This window comes from Tasmannia lanceolata, unplaced genomic scaffold, assembly GCF_043159265.1.
Source record: "Tasmannia lanceolata isolate RefF3 unplaced genomic scaffold, GAP_Taslan_0.1 ptg000012l, whole genome shotgun sequence".
In the NCBI taxonomy this organism is placed as follows: Eukaryota; Viridiplantae; Streptophyta; class Magnoliopsida; order Canellales; family Winteraceae; genus Tasmannia; species Tasmannia lanceolata.
The window spans coordinates 24,139,192-24,157,849 of NW_027518689.1; positions in this window are offsets into that span (position 1 = coordinate 24,139,192).

The following is an 18,658-nucleotide window of genomic DNA, read 5'->3' on the forward strand; positions in this document are numbered from 1 at the left end:
TTCTCCTTAAGGCTGAAGCGAAAATCCCTCTTCACAATGTTGATTTACCTTTCTTACAAATGAAGAATAAGAAAAGAAAAACTTTCTTAGCCTCTTTATTAGGCTTGATACAAAAATGGTAGCTCACAAATACTCTCCCAAAGATAACAAATGTGAAATCCTATGGAGATCCTCTTGTTGAATGTAGATGCAAAAATCAAAGCATATAAGAGAATTAACTAAAAACCTTGGATTTGAAAGTTTGGCTCAAAATAGATGTAAAATAATCTTGAAAAGGTTGTTTAGTTGGTCTAGGATAGGGTATAAATAGCCCATTAGGAAATATGACCATTTGGGGGTAAAACCGTAAAAAACTGGGTTGAAAAAGTCAAGCCCCAACGGCTAGTTTTCCAGACCAGTGTGGTCGACCGAGGTGTCACGGTCTCCCGCCCTATCGGGCGCTCTCTTTTTTATTTTGAATTTTTTAATCCCACGGTCGACCGGGTATATCGCGGTCGCCCACCTAGAGCAACCTGGACTTTTTTATTTTTGTCCAGATCCCTATCCGCAGTCGCTCAACCCTATGGCGGTCGACCAGCCCGATCATGATGGATTGTTTCTGGATTTCCATAAACACATCCACGGTCGCCCAGGAGGTCCCAGTCGACCGGCCCGCTATGTTTCGGTAGATGCTGGACTTCCAGCCACCTTACCCCGGTCGCCCGGGGAACCCCATTCGACCAACCCTGTTTGAAAATTCAGTTTTAATTACAAAAATTTCAGGGACTTGGGCCATGGTCTCTGGGCTTTTATCCAAGGTTTTCAAACACATTTTGGGGAGTGTGGATGGTTTCTAAAGATATCAAATTTATTTATCAAAACTACTTTGAAAACCTTTGAAAGTCCAAACATACATTTAAACAAGAGGACTCCAAATACAGTCTAAAAAGATAAAATCTTGAGTCTTCTTGGATTGCTTGGCTCCTCCGCACTTTCTTGGACATCTTGAACTTGCGAGTGAGTTATTCGACTTGATTTGGCTCTTGTGACATCCTCCATTCTTCAAATCATGTTGAGTGGTACATGAGGTGTCACCAATGCTTATTCAACTCCAAGCTTCTTTGGCACTTGCTAGGCATGCTTGTGGGATCTTCAACTTGAGCTCTTTAATTTGAACATCTTCCAATGTACAAGCTCTTTGGTTCATTTGCATCTTGATCCGCAAGCCATGTGTTGTGTTTAGTTGTGTAATGGCGATATGACATATGACATTCCTATTTAAGGCACAGTACTCCAAAACAACGCATTAGTCCATAAAGACTAATCAATTTTGGTTTGCTAGCATCAAAACAAGAAGGTAAAGGTGAATGATTGAACCCATGAGAACCCTTGGGGTTACAATATCCAAGTCTCCAAAGTTTTCTCTCATAATCTTAGTGAAATTGGAAAACTAGGTCTCTTATCTTTTCAAAATAGAAACAAAGACTAATAAGAGATTTTTTTAAAACCTTGTTACACATTTTCCCTTTCCTAGGGTGGGCGTGTTTCCAATTTGCAAAAGAAGACTGCTTTTATATAGTTTAAAGCAATTCCTAAAAGCTCTCCCCTATTCTCTCTTTCTACAATTCAATATTCTCTTTCCCTGTTTTTTCTCCAAAAGATATGGACAATATTTTATTTTATTTAAATTAAACTAAATCAAATTGGAAAACACGCTGGGCCATTTTTGCATGGGGCCCACCTCTTATGTGGTTTCCACTTTGAATTTCCAATTAAATAAAAATTCCTATTTAATTCTCCAATTAAATACTGTAAAAATCCTCCCATCCAATGAGATAAAAGCACCATTTAATTATTCTATAATTTTCAAAATACCCCTTAGTTAACAATTAACTAATTTGGTATTCCAAATCTGTCCTATGACCTATATACACCGATAAAACTACGTACATTTTTCCCTTTGTATCAAAGGCAACAAAACTAGTCCATCAGTGCAATCTAGTAAATGCGTGACCCTTATCTAAAGGATATAAATGGGTCATTTGAGTTGAGTGGGATCGTTGCAAGGATTCAACGGGAGATCCTGCAGAGCCCAATGATGGGTCCCATTGTGATCATAATTCGTAGTCAAAACTACAATTGCATTAGATCAATGGCCTCCATCGAAAAGTAATTGATGAGCACATTTATGTGTAAATGGTAGGTGTAAAAAGCATGCATATTTGATAATTAAAGCGGTGCTACTAAGGTGTTTTGTGTGTTTCTGGTGTTTCAAGGTTATTTATGGATTTTCACAAAAAATAGAGCTAAAGAGATGAAATTCCAAAGAAAAGATCAAATATGGGATCATCACCATTGTGGCCCATCATTTGAAGGGTTTAGATAATTTATGGTTCATCAATTGGTTGGTTTGGAATAGCTTTGGAAAAGGATTTGGAGAGGTACAAGCAATTTATCACAAGGCCCACTAATTGTGCGGTGAAGATCGTCTAATGGCAATGGGCTTGGAAGGGCAAATTAATTCACATTTGTTGACCATCAATTGGATGGTTAAGATCAGCCCACAAAAGTTATTCAAGAGGTGCGCTCATTGGTAAGATTGAAATTCACATTGGGATCCGTAGATCCAACGGTTCGGATCATCTCATTGGAATGGTTTAATGGAGCAATTAATTTATATAGTTGACCGTCAATTGGATGGCTTGGATTGTTCCTTGGAGATCAAGAGGGGAGAAGGCAAATATAATTATTTATGTGTATTACATGGAGGGATAGATTAGCCATTTGCAAATAATTATGGCATTTGTGCAATTCATTCGAAGGATAGGGACAACTTGGTTGTTTCATGCACATATTCCTCAACTTGGAAACTTTCCATTATTTTCTTTCTAACATTTAGGAAGTTGCTTGAGAAAATAATTGGAAGGTTTTAGACATAACTTTGGAAAGAGGAAAAATAGGAAAGTAGCCCATGTTTTTTAGAAGTGATATAGAAAGCCAATTTGAGCTTTGATCTCATCCATCCCTTGATTTCCTAATCTATGCAAACTATCTCCACCCTACATCTTTCTCCATCTTCTAATTTACCAACCCTTCTCACCCAAATCCTATATATATCACTCCCAAATATCCTCTTAAAAAAAAAAATTAGTCTTGTCGCATCTTTAGCAGTCTTTTATTTTTTTTCTAGAACTTCAACGGACCATAACTTCTTCGTTTTAGCTCCGATTCGCGCGTGGTCAAATCTGTTGGACTCATATCGACAAGAGGAATCCGATCAAGGCTTGAAGGAGGACAAGGATTCAACCATTGAAGGAGAAAATGAATAAGTTTTTATTATTTTGCTCTTTATTTTCAATTACAATTTGATGTATTGTTTCTTTCAATTTCAATTAAAGAAGAGTTCCTTTTGTTTTCTTTTTCCTTCTCAAGTTCTTAATGAAAATTCTCTTCTTTCTACTTTTTATTTTTGTTTCTTTCACTTTCTTCATGAGTAACTAAATCCTATATACTTAGGGTTTAGATGAAATCATGTGGAAGAAGAAAGGTTTTTAATTAAATTTAATGGTATGGAATTAATGGTTTATAATTGTTGCATGTCAATCATTCATGCCATTGGCCTTTCCCTTTCGTATGAGTGATTGCTATGAACATTATAAACATTTATATAGCCTTTAAAATTGGAGGGTGTCTTTGATAAATTACTCATAGGCAATGACATCCGTTGATCTTATTTCTCATAAACTAATTAACAAATATACAATTCAATACACAAAAATTGGTTTGATTAATTATCCAATCCAAACCCATGTTAGATTCTAACCCTAAGTAATCTTTTAATCGAATTAAAGTTTCAATTAGATTTCCAATTACTTTTCCAATAGAATTCCAATTCACTTTAGAGTAGTTTTTTCCAATCAATTTAGGTTTTAGATTTTTGTTTTCTAATTAGGTTAGATAATTAATTAATAGAAATCATTTATTGGTTTACTTTGCCTAAATATAAGGGTTAAATTGGTAATCGTTTCTTTATTGTTTTTTATCCTTGTCTATTTAGTTTATAAATTTTAAATATATTGTTGGATCCGAGGTTATAGTCCAGAGAAATCCTGAGTCCATTCTAAGCAACAATATATCATATGTTTATTTTCTAAGTAGTATAATGGTAGAAATCACAATAAGCTCTTCCCTGAGTTCGACCCGTATTTACACGATTCGTACACTTGCAGTTATTTAATATCACAATCAGTAATCATGAAGGTAAACGTCAAATCATCATAACCCTAATCACATCTAATATGTGTAAGTCCCTTCTCCTTTCCACCTTCACTGAGTTGGGTCTTACAGGGGTTGGACATACACTACCCCCTAGGCCTACTCATGGTATACCTTTTGTCAAGCAATTTGGGCTAGCAAATGCATTTGCAAAACCATTTCAAAATAATATTTTATAAAACATTTGAGAAACCTTTTATCAAATCTATCTGGCCAGGTAATTTTATGGCTTACATCTCTCACCAATACTATAGATGATATCCCAACAATTCGGGGTGGAGAATTCCATGTCAGGTATCCCTATTAGCCTCGTAGGTTTCTCCAACACTCCAATACTGCCTTTAGGTGATCCATAAAAGAACCACTGTTAGATAGGCTAAGAATGAAAGACGGGCCAACAGGCCAATATGATCCCTCGGGTCAAAGGACATGTAAAGGATCATGTCTGGTAGAATAACATTACTATCTCTTGTCCACAGGCTATTTCAATGTAATCTTGTTCAGTGCGTGATCCCATCACCGCACACACTCTTCTGGCTTAGAGTTCACTACCGAAGTGATTGAGATAAGCCACTTCACAACACGTGCATGTAGGAAAGACTGGTGATGGTTGTGTACAAGAGGAGATGTCCAATCTCAAACCCAGCCAGAACATATAAGGTCTACAAAGAACTGGAATACCATATCTCCTTGCTCTGTAGGATTTGTGAATCCTTGAGCATGGTATTCCTACTTTGTTACCTAAGGACAAACATGTGAGAAAACAATTAGCACATCACACATATTCAATTATTTAATACCCATAAATGTTCTAAAATGAAACAAGGGATTTGCTAGTGTCCATCGCATAAGGAATTTCACGGATGGTCTGTTGCATGTGAGAGCAGCCACTAAGGCTCACTTTTCAGCAGATTTTAACTTCATTCATGAGGTGGCTACTCCCACATGCAACGGACCATCCGCAAAATGCCTTCTGCGATGGACGCTAGCAAATCCCATGAAATAATAACCACTAACTCTAACAGTAGGTGCACTTTTTTTTTTTTAAATAGAGTGGGTACTCTCACATGCGAAGGACCATCCGCGAAATGCCTTCTCCGATGGACGCTAAATAATTCGATGAAACAATAAGCACTAACTCTAACAGGAGGGGCACTTTTTTTTTAAGAAAATAGAGTGGGGTTGATGCAATTCTCTCATAGGCTTCTTGGACTAAGGATCGGGAGAGTGATAGACACACACTGAATCACTCAATAATTTGGATTCAAGAAAAACATATCTGTACAAGTTCGATAAAATGAGCATATCTTCTTCGATACAGGTCGGAATGACGTAATTCCAAAACCAAAATTTTAAGGACTCACAGATCTAAAACTTTGATGAAGAAAGTTTTCTCAGAAAAGCATTACAAAGTACTCGAAAGTATGCTGGAAGTAAGATGTCCGACAAAGATTAAATTCCGGGTAAATATAACAACTTTAATGGCTACTCTTCTAGGTTGCCAAGGAAGATAGGTAACATCAACTCTTCTAGATTGATGGTTGCAACTCTTCAAGGATGCAAACAATAGGAAAAAGCTCCTACTCTTCAAGAAATGAGTGAAACTCTTATAGGTTTCAAGGATGAACTCTTCAAGGTTCAAGGAAAAATACACTAAGCAAATTTTCCTTCAATATTCAACTAAAACTTCATTACAGATATTTACTAAACTTTTATAGAGAAAATACAATAGAAAAGGATGTTCAAACTAGCCCACTAACTATTTTAGGGACTTACAAAACTCATAAATGATTTAGGAACTCAAAACACATTAACTAGTCAAAGGCCTACAGATACAGTCTACTAAAATGGCGATATGAGGTGGTTGGTAGGTTAGAAAACTTGGAATCAAGGGTCTATAGCCATAAGCTATGTGAAAATCCGATGTAGGGGGGTCCCAAGTTATACTAGATTGGCAACACAATGAGGAGGGAGAATATGGTTGTTTAAGAAATAGAATCTACCAATTTAAAACCTTTAAACCGATTTTAAGATTAAGAGATCAAGAATCAATATTCAAGTTAAATCTAATGGTGCAATGCAAATAAAAGAGCAAAGAGATAGAAAGAGTGCACCCGAGATTTAAAGTGGTTCGGTCCTCAAATCCGAGGCCTACTCCACTCCACCAACCAAACCCGTTGATGGCTTCACTATTTGATCTTCTTAACCTTGGCGAAGATCGAATGCCAATTACAATAGCTTTAACTTTAGTGGCTATCCTCACCCCAATAGCTTTAACCTCGGTGGCTATCCTCACCACGGAGAATGGGCTTCGCTTCTCCGAATACTCGCCCGAATACAACACTCGAAGGTTTGAAAGAAAGAAATGAAAAATCCCTCACAAGGGTTACAAAATGGATGTACAAATTTGAACCTATGATCCAAATCCTAAAGATGGTGATGAGAGGCACAATTGAAGTTTGATTCACTCTTGGATATTCAAATGAAGTTTTAGAGTGTTAGGATTGATAGTTTGTATGTTTAGAACACCCATATTTATAGGAAAACCAAAATATGACCGTTCAATGGCATTGAGGTAATTCCAGCAAAATTCCAAACGGCTCTTTTTCAGACCGTTGGAGTGTTCTCGGAGTTCCGAGAAAAAATCTCGGAGTTCCGGGAATTCTAATAGAAGATGAAAAAATGTCTACTGGACCATTTCTCGGAGTTCCGAGAATAATTCTCGGAGTTCCGAGAAAAACTCTCGGAGTTCCGAGAAGCCTATGAAGAGCAGATTTTCAATTCTGTTTTTTTGGGCTTCCAATTCTCAACCAAGATGGGATTGCTATGAGGGTTCCAAGGTGTTGGAACTCCACAAATACAATCACTTGTTTATTTAGAGTGTGTGAGATTAACTTAATTATGCCGCTAAAAACCTAATCTAGGTTTGGATCAATTACATTCTAAAAGACAAAAAATGGTCTTCAATATGAATTTCTTCATGTCTTCAAGTCTTCATGACTTCTTGCTTGATGACTTTGGCCTTCCAATTAGTGGTCCAATGTGGGCTTCTTGGCCTTCAATCCAAGCATCCTTGATCTTACTTTTTCATGATCTACAACTTAGATAATTAAACACATTAGTGATAAATGATCACTTGTGTGTTGGAATCATCAAAAAAAGATGGGAATGCCAAGGTAAAAACCATTGGGCTTACAATCTCCCCATTTTTGATGATGACAAGCACAAGAGATTTTACAAATCAAGGCATATACTCTTTTCACATTTTTCTTACTCTAGAGACTTTACTCTAAATTCTTCTCCCCCTTTGTCATCAACAAAAAGAAGGGGTAAGAAAAACAAAGGGTTTAAAATGTACAATTTTAAAGATCCCCCTTTTTCAAAGAAAAATTCAATTTTAACTCCCCCTAGTTAAAATAATTTTACAATACAAGAGGGGTTATCAAAAAAAAACATACAAATGAAATATATTCAATTTTAAGTTCAAAAAAATCCCTAATCTACACAAAATGAATAAAATCATATGGGGGTTTTGGGAACCCAAGATTTCTTGGTCCCACATCTAGCCCTACTCTTGGATGCACATTGGAATTGGTAATGACCATTCATTCCACAGAAATGGCATCTAACAAGAGGGTTAGATACACTAGTCCTATCATGATAAGCATGTTGAGGTCTAAGACTAGTTTTACTTAGGATTATGTCAATAATTTTATTTCCATTTAGAAATCCATGTAAACATAATCTAAGTCTCTCATTTTCATTATGAAGATGGGATGTTTGAACTAAAAGCTCATTTCTTTCATCTTCATAAGAATTGGAGGAGCTTGCCATATTTTGAAATTTTACAAGTTGGCAAGATTTCTGATCCAAACTACCCTTAAGGGTATCAATCTCAAGTTTATGATTTGCAAGATTAACTTGTTCTTGAGATTTGGAAGAAGATAAATCAATTTTCAAAAATTCAAGTTCTTTTTCTAACTTTAAAATGGATTTTTTAAGAACTTTGTTTTTGGAAATTTGGGAGTGCAAAGTGTTACACAATTCATCATAAGATATTTTTTCACTATCGCTACTTGATGATTTACAAGATGAGTTAGAGTTTACCTCATCTTCATGGGTGAATGTCATGAAGCAAAGATCATCTTTTTTATTTTCTTCCCCTTCACTTGAGCTTTTGCCCGATGTGCTTAACGCATCCCAACCGGCGGCAAGAGCCTTATGCTTCTTCCAATCCTTCTTACCCTTGTACTTAGAGGAAGTTGATTTTAGAAGTGGACAATCCGGTCTTTTGTGTCCAATCTTCTTGCAATTGAAGCATCTTAAGGCTCCATCAATATCACTTTCTTCTTTCTTCTTCTTATCTTTCTTATGCTTCTTTCTCCACAAGCTCTTGAATCTTCGTAAAGCTTCTTCTTCGTCACTATCCGCTTCACTTGATGAGTCTTCCTTGGAAGCCTTGAGTGCTAGGGATCTACTTTCCCTTTCCTTCTCCTTTGGCTTCTTCTCCTCTTGACGACTTGTTAAGAGCATCTCATGGGTGATGAGAGATCCTACAAGCTCCTCTATGGTTAGCGTCTTGAGATTCTTTGACTCTTGAATCGCGGTCACCTTTGGATCCCAATGGGGAGGAAGAGACCTAAGTAACTTACTCACAAGCTCATCGTTAGGATAAGATTTACCAAGATTAGCTAGTTCATTAGAAATTAGAGAAAAACGAGTATACATTTCGGAAATACTCTCGTTTGGACTCATTCTAAACATTTCATACTTGCTCTTTAACAAGTTAATTTTGGAATCCTTGACTTGTGATGTTCCCTCATGGGTAATAGCAAGGGTATCCCAAATAGTCTTGGCGGAATCAAAAAGAGCAACTCGATTGAACTCCTCGGTAGCTAAGGCACAAAACAAAGAATTTATTGCTTTGTAGTTCAAATTAGCTTGCCTTTTCTCTACCACATTCCATTCTTCAAATGGTTTGGAAGGTACATTGTATCCATTTTCCACAATGTACCAAAGTTCCACATCTATCGACAGAAGATAGATGCGCATCCTTGTTTTCCGATGTCCATAGTTTGACCCATTGAAGAAAGGAGGTCTAGTTGTGGAATGGCCTTCCGGAAGTCCGGTTCCAATTTGGTGTGCCATTTCACAATTAGAAGTTGCCAAATAAAATCTTTCCCTAGTTAGATTTTGAAATAACTTTCACAAAAATTTTAAAATCTTTTAAGAGCCAAGGCTCTGATACCAAGTGAAAATCCGATGTAGGGGGGTCCCAAGTTATACTAGATTGGCAACACAATGAGGAGGGAGAATATGGTTGTTTAAGAAATAGAATCTACCAATTTAAAACCTTTAAACCGATTTTAAGATTAAGAGATCAAGAATCAATATTCAAGTTAAATCTAATGGTGCAATGCAAATAAAAGAGCAAAGAGATAGAAAGAGTGCACCCGAGATTTAAAGTGGTTCGGTCCTCAAATCCGAGGCCTACTCCACTCCACCAACCAAACCCGTTGATGGCTTCACTATTTGATCTTCTTAACCTTGGCGAAGATCGAATGCCAATTACAATAGCTTTAACTTTGGTGGCTATCCTCACCCCAATAGCTTTAACCTCAGTGGCTATCCTCACCACGGAGAATGGGCTTCGCTTCTCCGAATACTCGCCCGAATACAACACTCGAAGGTTTGAAAGAAAGAAATGAAAAATCCCTCACAAGGGTTACAAAATGGATGTACAAATTTGAACCTATGATCCAAATCCTAAAGATGGTGATGAGAGGCACAATTGAAGTTTGATTCACTCTTGGATATTCAAATGAAGTTTTAGAGTGTTAGGATTGATAGTTTGTATGTTTAGAACACCCATATTTATAGGAAAACCAAAATATGACCGTTCAATGGCATTGAGGTAATTCCAGCAAAATTCCAAACGGCTCTTTTTCAGACCGTTGGAGTGTTCTCGGAGTTCCGAGAATAATTCTCGGAGTTCCGAGAAAAAATCTCGGAGTTCCGAGAATTCTAACAAAAGATGAAAAAATGTCTACTGGACCATTTCTCGGAGTTCCGAGAATAATTCTCGGAGTTCCGAGAATAATTCTCGGAGTTCCGAGAAAAACTCTCGGAGTTCCGAGAAGCCTATGAAGAGCAGATTTTCAATTCTGTTTTTTTGGGCTTCCAATTCTCAACCAAGATGGGATTGCTATGAGGGTTCCAAGGTGTTGGAACTCCACAAATACAATCACTTGTTTATTTAGGGTGTGTGAGATTAACTTAATTATGCCGCTAAAAACCTAATCTAGGTTTGGATCAATTACATTCTAAAAGACAAAAATGGTCTTCAATATGAATTTCTTCATGTCTTCAAGTCTTCATGACTTCTTGCTTGATGACTTTGGCCTTCCAATTAGTGGTCCAATGTGGGCTTCTTGGCCTTCAATCCAAGCATCCTTGATCTTACTTTTTCATGATCTACAACTTAGATAATTAAACACATTAGTGATAAATGATCACTTGTGTGTTGGATTCATCAAAAAAAGATGGGAATGCCAAGGTAAAAACCATTGGGCTTACACTATGAAGAGCTAAGAAGTAATCGAGGGTCCACGGTGACAAGCCGTGAAGAGCCACGCAATGAAACTAGGGTCCATGGCGAGAAACCATGAAGAGCCCAGCAGAAAGGAATCAAGGGTCTACGGCAATACTCCGTGAAGAGCCAAGCATTGAATCTGGGGTCCATGGCAATAAGCCACGAAGAGCCCAACTTGCAGAAACAATGACATGTAAAAGATATGAATGGAATGACGATGAATAGCGGGTCCATGATATATCTGGAAGGACACATCACGAAGAGCCACTCGGGGAGCAAGGGTCCATGGTGTACCCAAATGGTAAACCATGAAGAGCCAAGAAAGGAAAAGGATAGTGGGTCTATGATACATCGTAGAAGACAGATCACGAAGAGCCACTCTGGAAACAAGGGTCCATGGTATACCTGAATAGTAGACCATGAAGAGCCTTGGGAACCAATGGGTATTGCTGAGAATTGATTGATTTTGAATGAGAATTTTTTTTTTTTTTGATTTTTTTTTTGATTGCCTCTTGCCGAGGAAATTGAGAGTACGAGTTCCTTGCTGAGAATTGGACTCAGATAACTTGCAGGGATTTGGATATTGGCCCTTCTTTGATAGGTGAAAAGCATTCTGCTGAGGTTTTGAAGGTTGTGGGAGCAAATTCTAGACTCCGCTCGGAAAATTGATTTTCTTTGGAAACTGACTCTTTTTTAGAAAGAGGGCTCATTTGAGGAGTTTAGAGATTTGGCTTTAGACGTACTCGTATCTCTCTTATCTCAATTTGTTATAAACATTGGCACTGATTGCCTTTGTGCATTCAATATCTTTTATGACGCAAGTCATAAAAGATGCCCCTAGTGTATTATACTTCCATGACAAGAGTCCCAAGGAAAGTAGAACCAGGATAGGTAAGAAAATTTGGGTTTGCATGGGTTCTTTCTTTGAAATAGGAAGAAATAGGAAGAACAATCTCTACAATGCCTGGGTTTGAGAATCCCTTCTGTCATTGCTCACTGTTTGAGGCCTTAATGTCTCTTAGCAGATCTGAACAAGATGTCTCTTGTCCCTCTTTGATTTCCAACCAGGATTCACTTTGAATTTTCTTCGCATTTTGGAAGGTGTACTCTCGCTCTTCCAGTACCAGACAACTTTAGACCTTGAGAGAAAAACGGATAAGAATGAGGAATAGACTTCGAATGACTCGATCAAAGAAAATTTATACGATTCAAGGGACGATTCACTTTTGATTCACCCTTAGATCCAATGTATTATTTTTTTAGGGCAAGGCTAGCCGCTCTCAAAGTAATTTCGAAAACCATGTCAAGAGGCACTAATTTCCTCCATCGGTATGTCCGTCATGGTTATTACCCCCTTCGGATTGCTCAGTTTTAATGCCCCTAGTTTAGAAGGGTATCAAAGTAAGTCTCGCCGACACTACTCAGATTCTGGGATCCTGCCCTGTTTGAAGACTGCTTCTCCAACTCTTTGATTCTCCTTCTTTCCAGGAAGTCAAACTGATGTCTTCCAAGTTTTCAGTCTTGCAGACCGCTTGTCTTGATTCTTGCTTTGAGTTCTCACTCTAAACTCAATTTCTGAAATGTTCCATAACTGAGGAGCGCCTTCTGTATCTCACCAACTTTCTGTCAGTGGGAAGTCTTTGCTACTGACTAGATTGCCTTCTTGAATTTTTCAATTTAGCAAATCGCTACCCTTACTTTGCATAAGCCAACCTCTTTAGTTGTTGACTTAGCAAGAAAAATGATTCTCACTTTTCTCTAGGCCGCCCTTTCAGGTTTTCAACCTAGCAGGTCTTCAGACTCTCGTTCTTTTCATTTCTTTCTGTTTTTGTTTCATTCGTCTTGAACCTTTGCTTGTTTCACCAGAAGGACTTTCCAGGTAAGCTCGGGTTCAAAAAGGTTGGATATCTAAGGTTCTAAGAATTTGGACCGAATCTGGTCTTGCCAGACTACCTACGTACCCCAAAAATGGAGGATCAGGTCCGTGTAGTTCGCTTTGCGGTTTATCAAAGAATGGTTTAGCTTTTTAGCTTCAAAATTTTGAAAGGGGGATGATTTAGCTTTTATCCCAAAGATTTGACCGAACCTAAATTGATCAGGTTGCCTACGTACCCCCGAAGAGTTGGGGATCAGGTCCGCGTAGTTCAGGTGCATAAAATGCCCCTGGTTTATAATATGGTTGAAAGAATTGTTTAGTTTTAAAGTGTTGGCTCAAAGGGCTCACAAAAGGATTTTTCTTTTTAAAACATTGGGATTTTGGCTATAAAGGCTCAAACGTCCAAGGATGGCCTCCTGGTGTTTTGATGTACAAGCTTTTGAATGTTTAAGGTTCAAGACTTAAAAATTTTTTTTTCGAGAGTCTGGCGGTATTTGCAGGCAAGACTTCAACCATGATGCTCTGCTCTTAAACTTGTGCGCTTCTCGAATATCTTGAATTTATGCTCAAGATTATACCGCTCTCAATAATCTCCAAATGTCGGAGAAAATTCTGATATTCAATCTATCTCATAGACTCCATCACTTGGGTCTTTGATTTTTCTAAGGAGTTGTCTAAGGGACACATTCCCTTCTCCTTCTTTGTCTTTCTCAGGCTCTTGTTTCTTTTAGATGTGCTCTTTCTTTTGGACATAAGAATTGTCCCTACTATCTGAATACAATGACTTGAAATCCCACCAAGATGTACAACTCGAGTGTTTTTCTTGGGGATCTAGTTCTATGAATACAACTTTGCATCTGAAAACCTTCTCTCAATGTTCTCATCAGCTTCACTTGATGTCTAATGCTTCACTCTCTTGAATTCTTTGCTTTTGACTAAATGTCTAAAGTTGATGGAGTCTTGCTTTGCACAACAACAGGTGTTCACCCGGTTTATCCTTATAGGATCAAGCAAGACTATCTCGAACCCCTATAAACAGGTTTATCAATTCTTTGCGCTCCTCGGGAGATAAAGTTTTGCCAATTCATCTTTCCCGAGTTTCGGATTTCAATACCACTATCAATAGCTTCAATTTCTTCTTTAAGTGGCTATGCCCGACGCTCTTCCTCTCGTTTGACCATCTTTCAGATCTCGAGGGGAATTTCGTCCGCATTCTCATCCGAGAAGGGTGTCTTTAGTTTTATTTTAAACATTAGATCTAAGAGTGAATCATAGAATATCAAAGATACAAAATGAACAACTTTATTGAATTGAAATTCTTAAGTACAACAGTAACACTCGCTTTTTTTCTTTTTTTCCCGACGCGCCTCAATGGGCTCTACATTGAACTTGACAAAGGATGGAAACAACAAACTATGAATGAACACGACTGACAAACATGATACACATTTTTTTTTCTTTTTGACATTGACACAATAAGACTTACCAACTTTGAGAGAAGAAAGTTGATGTACACTCAATGAAAGACAAACAACACATGACACTTCCTCGATGGTAAATGAACTGGCATTGAAAGGTTATGGGTGGCACTCCTTCCTCCATGATGTCCATAACTAGGGGTTCAACCCTTGTGTAGGTCATGTTGACCCGGCTTCAGCTGATCTTCAATAACTGACATCGACAATATTTTTCTTGGCATATAACCATCTCCTGACATTTCAAGCTCTCCCAAGTTTGAAGATGAAGAACGCTCTGACTCAAAACTGGGATGCATGATGATGGAGGGATCTTCAAAATGTTCAACTGTCAAGTTAGCTTTAGTAACAGCTGGAGGAATATCAACACATCTAAGTGAAGGATTCTGATTAGCATTAAATCCGGGCCAAATAGGACGGTCCCTATCTATGAGGTCTTGGATCGCAAATCTGAGGGAGCGACAACGATTGGTGATGTGACCAGGGCCTTGGTGATATTCACAGTATTCATCCTTGTTGTAAAACCTTGGAAGAACCTTAGGAGGTGGCTTCTGAGCCATGAGTTTCAACTGTCCATCCTTAACAAGTTTTCGGAGAATGACCGCTGGAGGTTTCGGTAATGGAGTGAACTTCTTCTTAGGCTTTTGTGCTGATTTCTCATTTTCTTGATCAGACTTCCTAGAATCAGCAACTGATTTGCTATCATTTCTTGGATTCTTCACGCTTTGGTGATCAATGGTTAATTCTTCAATTTCTTTAACATGCCCCTTCACCTTTCCTACTGAAATGAGAGATGAGAGACACTTCTCTTCGACATGTTGCTTGCCATTGGAATTATCAATATGCGATACTGGGACCGAGACAGGAATAAGGATCATAGGAGACAGCTTCTCAACCTCGTCAGCAAATTCTTTCTCCTTTCCTATGACAGTGGGAGGTGTAAAACACTTCTCTTCAATAAGTTGTTCTTCAGAATCACCAATATGTGCTATCATGGCCTTGGTAGGATCAAGGGTCACAGGAGGATGATTTTGGACTACAAAGTCCTCAGAAATCACAGATTTATCATCATCTTTTGTTTTCAAAAATGCCACTTTCTCCTTCACACTTGACATTTCTCTAGATACTTCATTCAGTAATTCTACCATTTCAGAAATCACGGATTGTCCATCATCTTTTGTTTTCAAAAGGGCCACTTCCTCCTTCACACCTGACACTTCTCTAGATACTTCCCTCAAAACTTCTACCACTTCCGCTAAGATGTCCATAGGTAGAGCCATTTTATCAGGAAAAAATGAAAGGAAACCGGTACAGCAGATGGGTAAAGTCAATTAGGTCTGACTCCTGTCATGGAAATGACAAACACTAATTTTAGTGTGAGACAATCTCATTGAATGTTATACACAAGTTGAAACAAGAGATAATACAAACACATCTCTCTCTTGGGTAAGAACCAATAGCATAACAATTGTAAGAAAGGTCATGGTAAGATAAACACATGACTCATCAACATCGCTAAAGGATAGCAATCACACTGAAAATGTGCTGGGTAAAATTCGGCAGCATGACGGCCACACAAAAGGACCGCACAAGTCATCATAAGGGTATATGGATAAACTCGGTAGTATAGGACTCCCAGCAAGGATACTTGCACTCAAATGATGGGGGCAAGATGCAGGATAAGCTCACAATCGAGAGGAGGCATATGGTCATCAAAGAGTTGTGATCAAATGAAGGATTGACCATGAATGACGACGCTTGACCATGGGTCGGATTTGTGACAAAAAGACTGAAGGATAGATCATGACAATAAGAATGGTGACGAAAAGCTATCGATCTGATCATATTCCAAAAAATGAATGGATAAGGATAATTGATTAGATTAGGAAGGAAAACTTAACTAAGAAGTAAACCCTAATCTAATAATGTAAATACACGATGGAAAAAAATGGATCAATTTTATGAACAATAGATCACGAGATAGATTATGGATAAAGAGCTAATAATCTAATGAGTATCCACAGAAGGGATAAATAGAAAAAATTGATTAGATTACACAGGAGAACCTAACTAAGAGGTAGGCCCTAATCTAAATATCAATATATAGGATAGAGATCAATGATACAAGATACAAGTCAAATGTATAGTAAAAAGGAGTCAAAGGATAGACTATAGCCATAATGATGGCGAGTAAGAGCTATAGACCAAATTTATATCGGAAAGATGAATTGATATAATTGATTGGATTAGATAGGGAATCTCCACTAAATAAGAAGGCATTAATCTATTAATCAATAAATATAGATATATATATATATACATATATATCCTAACCAGGGGCACCAGCCCTAATTCTAATCTAGTGGAGTCGAGAGAGTCTCGACTCATGACAGACATGGCGAGTGTACTAGGACTGCGTCTATAGCCACATAAAGTGAGCTACCCTAGTCTAAAAAATAGGATAAGGTCCCTAACTCTAGGCTCCACATGTGTAAGCAACACATATGTTCGTCACTATATGCAAACAAGAGGACAATGCAATATATAGAAGGGGTATCGTTGTGAGGTCCACTTGGCCGGGTGCATAGTTATTTGTACATTGTGACATAGAGTCCAGCGTACGAACTATGTCCGTTTTACACAAGAAGTGTCCAGGTGCTGAGTATACTACTGGTGCGGTGGCACTAGAAGGCGGGTATAGCCCTCACGGCTCCTACTCATAGTATCTCGAATAGGTCATCTGATAGTATATCCACAGCAAAAAAGTAACCACAAAACATATAATATATGCAAGGGATGAAAGTGAGTGTGTGAGCCCTTATTTTATTTTGTATCTATTTGGTGCCCCTGGATTCTAACGGAAAAAGTTCCCATTTATAATGATTTAAGCCCAGAATTCTTCAAAGTTAGTAATAAATGGCATTTTAACAGAGTTAGGCAATATCTCGAAAGAGAATTCCCCAGCAGAGTCGCCAGCCTGTGGACCCCGATCCGAGAGAGGGGCGGGGGACGGGCCCCCACACGAACAGTCTCATGATCATCCACGTGAATGAAGAGCTCTACCAAGGAACTCTCGAAAGAGGTGCCCCTCACAGCATGAGTGGCGATACAAAGGTGAGATACCTCTCGATTCGGGGACTAGCCCAGATTCGAGACGTACCTTAAACAAAGAAGAGTCGTCATCCAAGGAAGTGGGCCAAGGATCCCATACTATGCTCTGTTACAACGGATAACCAGAGATATAAAATAAGGTTCGTGCCTGGTTACGAATTTGGAAGGTCCTAAGAGCACCTCGTCCGCCCAAGTGCAAGCACCTGGTCTTTTATGCCATTTACTTAATAATTTTGAAGAGTTCTGGGCGAAAGTCATATGAAATGTGAACGAATATCTCCAAGAAGACGTCTATCTAATCATGCATGTCTCGGAGATGAATAATAAGCACACATAAAAGAAATGAAAGAAGTGTCGCCTAATAATAGCTAGGTTATGAGTGTCATACCTAATTGGTGTCTGAGTTCTGGTGTGCAAACACATGCATGCTACAGCTAAAGGTATAGGATCTGTGCATGAAAGTAAGAAAACACAGCAAAACATACAACATAAATCAATTCTAAACATAACTGGATAAAATGAATCCTAAAACTCTAATGCATTGACTCGGACCAAGATGGATGTCCATCTCAGCTGCTCTGCGTATCCCGGCCTCGGGAAGAATCGGAGTCAACGTAGTTCGATGACCTATTCTAAACTACAATGCCTAACCATCTAGAACCGCTATCCTAGACTCGATCCACTAGACTCGATTGATTTTTAAAGCTTTTTGTACGATTGCTTAAATTCAAGTGAATTGTAATTTTTAGGACTCTCTATATGCCCTAACTAATGCAAGTTGGTTAGCCTTAAGCTAATACAGATGGGCCCTATATCCTATGTGTAACTAGGTTGTGCAATCTAATGAAAACCATGGGCTGACTATATGCTTCCTAGTCTAGCCATCGGTTCGACTAAGTGTCTAACCGATCGACTCGAGGCCTCCTAACTCTAGGGACACTCACACGACAGGACACATCATATCAAACAAATCAAGACAGCCTCCTAACTCTAAAACACCTTAAATATCTAGGACAGACTCCTAACTCTAGGGGAAGATCTCTTTGAAAAAGGTTTTGAAATATTTTTGTAATTTTTGAAAGGTTTGAAAGGTTTATTTTGAAAGGTTTGTTTTGAAAGGTTTGGCTGGACTTGGGATGTGAATCCCAAGCTGCACTACGTACCCTATGGGAAGGGATCAAGCCAACGTAGTTCGAAAATGATTTTCCTAACTACTCCTAAATGACTCAAGAATTTTGAGATTTTTAGTTTTTAAAATGTTTTTGAATTTTCAAATGTTTTTGACTCAAGAGGACAAATCCCTATCATCATAAGGGTAGGACAGACTCCTGATATCCCGCAAAGGTTGGA